Source organism: Uloborus diversus, chromosome 4 (genome assembly GCF_026930045.1).
Source record: "Uloborus diversus isolate 005 chromosome 4, Udiv.v.3.1, whole genome shotgun sequence".
In the NCBI taxonomy this organism is placed as follows: Eukaryota; Metazoa; Arthropoda; class Arachnida; order Araneae; family Uloboridae; genus Uloborus; species Uloborus diversus.
This window is the reverse complement of record NC_072734.1, coordinates 88239073-88247208: the sequence shown is the minus strand read 5'-3', so window position 1 is coordinate 88247208 and position 8136 is coordinate 88239073.

Here is an 8136-nt window from a genome sequence, read left to right as displayed (position 1 = left end):
TGCTTATATCGATTTCTATGCACAACATGCATAAAGAAAACATAAATTAATTTCGTGTTCTGTTTATAAAGAGGAGCTGGCTATGATAGTCTAATGGCAGTCATTAAAAATTTTTCTCTGTAGTTATTTGCAGAGCATTAACGCATCCATGATCACTTACGTCATTTTCATGATAGAATCTTATTGTACTAATAAATCTGAAAAATCATTTCTATTGTCTTGGAATGGCTCAAAATTTCAATGTGAATGTTTTTGGTAGTGTGCCATCGATGTCGGTATATTCCTTGGTTTTGTCCTCCTTTGTCACTCCTACAAGCTCTTCCAGTGAGTTCTGAACTGTGTGAGTTTAATAACTTTAGTGAAGAGCTCTGGGGGGGGGGGGGGGGGGGGGGGTCAATTGTATAAAATGTCTCCGGTGGTCCAAGCTCGATTACTAGCACGCCAAAATGCAGTTTATTACGTGTAATCTGCAATCTTTAGGGGTTTAGATTTTGGAAAAGGGGGAAAATGTTATCTGTTTGCGTTGCCGCATCCGCGTAAAACCGAAACTCATCCGCGTAAAATAAAATAAATATGTCAAATCTTAAACCCCGTATAATCGAATCCGCGCAAAACGGGGTTCTACTGTACTTCGTTGCGTATTGTTGAGCGAACCGTGCGGAACTATAGTTAGGGCTAAGCTAACTTGCATAGGCGTGTCCAGAGCGGGTTCAGAGAGGGCAGCTGCCCCCTTCTAAAAATATATTTTTTTTAAATGCAAACAAACAAACAAACGAAAAAGGTATTTAAAAAAAAAACTAATTAATGTGCCTTTACTTGGATTTCTAAATTTATATAGTAACCTTGTGACTAATTTTGAAAGCGTATATATATATATTTTTTCTGGGTGAAATAAATACTGAAAGGGGAAAGCTATTGGTGTATAGTTGGGTTGATACCGAATAGTATCGCTGTGAAGGTACCGCAAGGTAATATAGCTCCAAAAACACTTCCCTTTTCCCGGGGGGGGGGGCGAAGGGTATATAAGTTCAATGCATTCTATGGAGGTGCGAAAAATAATACCCAATGCATAATTACACGGTTTCCCAAATATTTGGGAGGGAAATTGACCTACTTCCTGATTGCCGAAATGACGAGCCTGCCCCCCCTTCCCTTATGAACGCTGCTTTGCTTCAGCATTCTTAATTCCGTGAAAAACAACAGCAATACTTATAATTGCAGCATGTGTTTGGTTTTTATAAGAGCACGACAAAGTGTCATTCAATACCTTTGAATAAGTGTTAAAATCTAAATTAGGGTTTCCAGTCTTTTTTTAAAATTCAAACAATAAAACGACAAAATTTCTTGCTTTTCTTTAGGACAAGAAGAATTGGGATTTTATTTCGCTAGAGCAAAATTATTAAAAATTCGGTATCCTTAGTTGTGTGTGCTGATTAAGTTTATTTGTTCAGGAAACACATTATTAAAGCAATTTTATAAGTAGTTTATTGCTCGATAAAATGCAAGAATGACATTTGACGCTGCGGTTCAATGTTTCAGAACATTTCTTTTGTGTAACTCCTCATAATTTATGCTAATGTTTGGATTTAATTTCGTTTCCAAAATTAAAAGAAAATGTCACGAGTTGTATTGATATTTTTTTGAAAATTACTCTCAAATTCCTTCGGTTTGTCAACTACATTGGTAATGTACAAAAAGAAGTGGGGAGAGAGGAGGGTGATTGGAAATAATCTGATAGAAAAAAAAAGTTCATTATTAGCTTGATGCTGTTATTACTATTATTTTCTTTTATGTGTTATATTCTTCGAATAAAACATTGATTAAAAAACAAACAAACAAAGGTGCCACATTTTTTGTGTTCCCTCATTCATTATTTTCTTATTGACACTTTTTTAAGCAGGAACTTTTTTAAAGAACTCTTTTCAAGCTTGGTAATACAGTAGAGCAAGAACCATATCCTTCAAATACTTCATCTTCCCATACTCAGGTACTTTTTTTAAGTTTAGTAGTACCCTAGAACTCGCGCGAGCAATCACTTTCAAATCTTTCGTTTTTCCCCACTCATCGTTTTATTCAACGGTATACCTTTGAACAAAAGGAACTCCTTTCAAATTCGGCAATGCAGTAAATCTTGAACCATCATTTACAAATCTTTTCTTTTTCTAAGTTCATCTGAACGGTATACCTTGAAACATGAGATTCAGCCAATCGGGACATCTTTGCCAGTTTTCAAAATCGATGATTTTCGGTGCTCTACTAAGTTCCGAAACAAGCTTATAGATGCGGTAGCTTCTTTGAGCAATGAAAACACTACCGCGTTTTGCTTTTGTTAATTGCTTATTTTGATATTTAAGCTGTCTGCTGTTCATTTTCATTGCTTTTACTGGATGTCTTAACATCTAGAAGCTGACTTTTGAATTGAAAAAGGGGTTTCTTGAAACCCCAAAACACGTGTATTCTGTAATATGCTTATTTTTGCTAAGCAACGTTTCATATTTCCTATTATATCTATTAACTGGTTTTGGAACAGTGGAGCGCCAAATGTCACCGATTTCGAAAACCGGCCAATATGTCGCACTTAGCAAAATTATCCCGGATGATGGTGTTAAGGAGCCCTCTTACAATTTGACACTTTTTTAAAACCACGATCCATCGCTTATACCATATCCAGGAGCAGATACAAGTGTTATTGGGGTCATGCCCCCTCCCCCAAACTGTCGACAATATATTACCCATCCACCATTGTGTTTAAACACTTTATGAATAAAATGTAAATGATTGCAGTAATCCTTTCAATTCATTAATTATTTTTAAAGGTAAATGTTTGAAATACTTTTTCTTTTCACTGCTTATAAAATAAATTTGTCAAGTTTCTGCCCTATTAGGTGCATTATACCTGATAGATTTGGTGTTTTTTTATTGACACCCAAGCAGCTTCAAAAAAATTTTTTGAACCAAAAACCGTAGGTTCGCTTCGGGGGCGGGGGGGGGGGGGATCATTTTTCAGAATGACCACCCTCCCCTCGAAAATTATAGTCTGTATCTGCACCTGACTATAAATATATCTCGCGTTTTTGCCATCAATTTCAAGATTACCATAACGGATCCCTTTTCCAATTGGCAATTTAAAAAATCTGATTTTAAGTATTATGCTTCCAATTCAAAAATGCGAATTTTTGTCAAAGTAACGGTTATTTTGTACAGGATGATGTTTGTTCACAAAAGAACTACGGGAAAATCATATCGAGTTCACTGTATGAGTTAGGTTAGGTCAATTAATTGCGAAGAAATTAGTAACTCATTAAATTTTATGCACACCAGTTTCAGTTTTCTTTTTCTCAACACTAGGGAGAGAGATTGCATCGGATACTCGATGCATTTCGAAGTTCAGGATCTAATTCCAAGAAGTCCTTATTTGACTACATGAGACTTTTTTCTGGGTACTCGTCAAAAATAATGTTCACGAATAGAAATTCCGGATATGAACCATCTCAGGCAAAGAATAGCCATTTCTGCGGCAGTCATACAGACCAGTGGCACAGCGAAGAAGGGGGGGGGGTGAACCATCCCCCTCCAGAGGCATTGGTTTTAATATAAATGCAAATTCTAATACAGTAGTTTATGCATATGAAAGAGCTGTTTGATCAAAAAAAACCCCTTCGAAAGATATTTTTGATAAAAAAAAACCCCCTCCAGAAAGTATTTTGATCGAAAAACCCCTCCAGTAGGTATTTTTGATTAAAAAAACCTCAAGAAGGTACATTTTTTAAATCAAAAAACTCCCTCCAGAAGGTATTTCTGGCTGCGCTAGTGCTACAGACTAATGCCCTGCATGGTAGGTATACAGGACTTTATTTTGAACCTGCTGGTCATGGCGTGAGAAGGATTTGATCACCAGCTGGATGCGTGCCGCGTCTTAAACGGATCATATATAGAAATATACTAAATATTCGAATTATGATAAATTACAATTTTACCTAATTTTGTGATTGTATGAAAAAAGGTTTACTTCCAAACCCAGTAGCTTTTTTGTGTATTCTTTATTATGTTTGTGAACGCGCCGTTTTTATTACATTATTTTTTGAAGGTACCGTTAAACGGTAGTAAAATCTGGCTGTATTAAAGGAATGTCCATAAATGATATGTTGAGGTCACACTTTTTTCAACATATTTGACCCTCCCTTTTTGTCCCAAAAAGTCACACTTCACCTTAACTCCTCATCTTTTTGTCAAAGTGTGACATTTGCCTTTCTCCTCCCCTTGTTACACGTGACGCTGTTGTGTCTTAACATATTGCTTCAAAAATATTCATACATACATCAAGCGAAGTATGCGATGTGTTCTTGTTACTCCCCTCCAGCTCCTTTGTCACAAACGCTCCCAATTTCGCGAGCTCCTCCCCCCTCTGAGCAGGACATAATTTGGGGTCGACCCCTGAGCCCTGATTAAGGTGGTAATATTATCACTGGCAACTTGATGAGGAGCTACGGAACAAACAGAAGGTTATGATCCACAGCTCTGAGACACGAAGAATAGACAATACAAATGGATGCAGATAACACGGTTTACCCCCTTTTCGCCGACATTTAAAATTTCCTACCCCCTTTAATTGTATCAAAAAGGTAAGATTGAAGCTGAAAAGAGGGGGGGGGGGAGGAAGAAATTTCGTGCCGGCGAAAAGTGGGAGACACCAGATAACACATTTCACAGAAAGATTTGACAAAAAAAAAAAAAAAAAAAAAGGAAAAGGACCAATAGGGACTTGAATTTTAACACATTATCAACACACCAGAATTAGCACGACATAGATACATTAAATAATATACAAAACGTGCAAAACAAGGCTAACATATTTCAATACAATTAATTCGTATCATTCTGTACATTTCTAGGAAGAGCGTTGCTACCAATTTTTCTGCTGAGTGTGATTACAAACGTGTTTGAAATTATTAGGAAAAAATTAAGAAAGGTAACCATTTAATTTGCAAGTTACATCAGTTTAACTAGTTAGCATTGCTTGAATTTAAAAAAAAAAAAAATTAAATGGATGTTTATGACATTTCTTACCTTAGTATTTACCAAGTTGATTTTTCAATGAGTACAATAAAGCACTAAGAAAGAACAGAAAACAATACATTTTTTTTCTCTTAAAGTACGTAAATTCATTTTCTTCTTGCGTTGATTAGCACACATTCATAAACAACCGACAGTCATCGAACTAGATTTTCCCAATAGAGCAAGCATCTAGTAGAGAAGGTTATGCGATGTTATTTCAGTCGGCAACTTGAAACTGGTGTTTATTTGATTGTCACAAAAAATTCTGCAGCATGAACGCCGAAGTTCAAAGAAGTTAGAATGTTCATTTGTCTTTTTTTTGGCGAGAAATATTTTGCATAGCTGGACACAATTGAGTCAATAATAGCCAATGATCACTCAAAGAGGATTGCGTCCAGTCACGTGACAATGAAGCAAGTGACAGATTTTCGAGGAGGTTCTCTCGCTTTTCCAAAAGGGATTTTAATTTCTCTACTAGAATACTTCCTCTGAGGCAGGGGTGCCCCCCTCAAGATCAAGGGCGCACTCCCTGTAAATACTGCAAAGACCCCCCCCCCCAAAACAAGAGCCCCCTAAAAATGAGAAAAATACCCCTCAAAACAACCCCCTAAAAATTACAATGGCACAGTCTGCGCCATGAGCCTTCCCCTAGATGGGCACCCCTGTCTGAGGTGTTCCTAATTTTGTTTGCTAATGCAAGTGGGTTACGTAGTGTTTAAGAACAAAAAAGCATATTTGATCCTAAGTAATTCGGTTTCCACTCAGAATAGTATATCGGAAATGCAGCTTAAATTTAAAATAAATGACTCAATTGGTATGGAGGAACTTCTGTAATGTGCATGAAGTGAAGCATTTTCAGCCAATCAACCCAATCCTCGTACGTCTCCGACTAACTTTATTATCGTTTTCAATTCGATTACATGTCGAATTTTATACTAGATTTTCTTCCATATAACTGGTCAAAAACGACAGGGGAAGAAGTTTGACAGGTATAGAGAACTGCACCTGAATGTTTGATTGAATAAAAATCATCCACTTCTTAAAGAATTCCGATTGTATTGAAAACTGATGTTTAAAGATAGAGAGTTTCATAATGAGTATTTTTGTCACTTCTATTTCTTTGCAGAGCGGTTTGATGTGTGTCATGAATACTACGTTTTTCTTACCACATTTATCAAGGTAAATTTATTTTGTGGGAGCCTTTTTGATGCAGAGCATCATAGAGAGTAGCGCCATCATGGCGTTTTTTTTTTTTCAGGTGGTTATTCCACAATAAGGTATTTAATTGGAGAAAATAAGAAAAAATACCTATGCGGCAATTTGGTGAGGCTTAGATCAAGGTGTCATAAGAATTATTTATCTCCTTCTTATTTTTAGTCACATTTCGTTCCTGAGATCTCCTATTCCCGAGCTAGCTGCGTTACTATTCTGACATGATTCAGAGCTAACAATATCGCAAATTATATTTCCAAATTATCTGAAGGGCCAAGGAAAAGACTAATACGACTCTCTAATGTTTGGTAGAATTTCATATATAAACTGGAAAATACTGATTAAAGCAATAACGATAGTTACATGAGAGTTAGATTTTTTTAAAGCGAGAGTGTTAAAATCTTTTAATTTTTGGATAGCAATTACATAAATATAACTTATGTGAGAATTTGAAATACATGCAGTTGAACCGTGGATGGTTTTAACTTGTAAAAGCATATTATCAGATCAGTGTTTTTCTTCCCTTTTTACATTGAAAAAATCATATGTGCTAAATATTTTTTTACAGTAGGTAATTTTAACATTTATTGCTATTTAGTTAAGTAATATTATGTTATTATTGTAATTGTTAGTTATATATGAACCTTTAGGGAAGTCCTAGAATCTTGTAAAAAACAATTATGAAAACAGTTCATTAAAAAAACAAAAACAAAAAAGACTCTCAACAGGAGCTATTTAGAAATCTTGAGACACTAGCATTTTTACACATTCCTGTTGCAGTCAGGCTTTGGTAAAAATATCTTTGGTCTTGGAGAACTCAGTTTTGTTTGGGTTGAAAAAGGAGAAATTCTTGTATTGACACAACGCCAACAGTCGTTGCCGTCAACTCGTCGTATCGTTATCGTCTCGGTTTTAATAAATGCAATCGATAGGAGGTCTGTTTACCAGTGTCTGAGTATGTATGCCTTAACATTTCCTCTTTATAATCTCGAACAATTCTGAGTTTTAGAATCCTATTCTTACCCTTGACTTCTACTCTACAGTAGTTCTGCACCGTAGAATGGATTTGTCAAAATTGTTTTCAAAAATTAAAAAAAAAAACAAAACGGATATTGTTTTTTTTAAAGATAAAATAATAAAATGGCGAGCTAGTTCTTCTTTCATTTGTCTTTCAGTGGGGAAAAAAATTTCGTTGCTTTCAATACATTTTTTAGGATATTTAAGATGATCTGTAAATCTTGGAGCTTGAAGTTTATTTTTATACAACCTTAAAACCTGCAGCTAACATTAAAACAAATTAGTTATTTTAAAGATTATTTTTTAAAGCTGTCACTTCAAAATTATAGAAGTTCCTCGTTCCATAAACTTTTAAAATAAAATTAAAGTTAATGTTTTCTTATTGAGTTTGCATCCAAGGAAAATACAGTTGCTTTGGTCCATATTGAAGTCAATCTCATCATTCATTCCAATCAGTGTCACTAAAAAATTAACAGTCATACCAAACCATCTAGCACCATTACTCACTTTTTGCATTAAACACTTTTTTTCAAGTTTCGTTTCAGACATGGCCATTCAAGGTACAATTTAAGATCTGTGCAGCAGAGGAGGAAAGAACAGAGAACATAATCACAATTCATAAGACTAGGTAGACAACAACAGATTTTAGTAAGAGCAGGGGTGTGCACAGGGGGAGAATGGACACCTGTCTCGGGCCCGAGCCTGAAGGGGGGCCAAAATGTTTGAAATGAGGGGTGAAATATAAGTGTTGAAATAGAGATAAACAATATGGAGGGGGGGGGGGTACAAATTCTGTACATGTCCCTGAGTAAGAGCAAAGGAAAAATGTTGGTGAGGAAAATCTTAATGTAA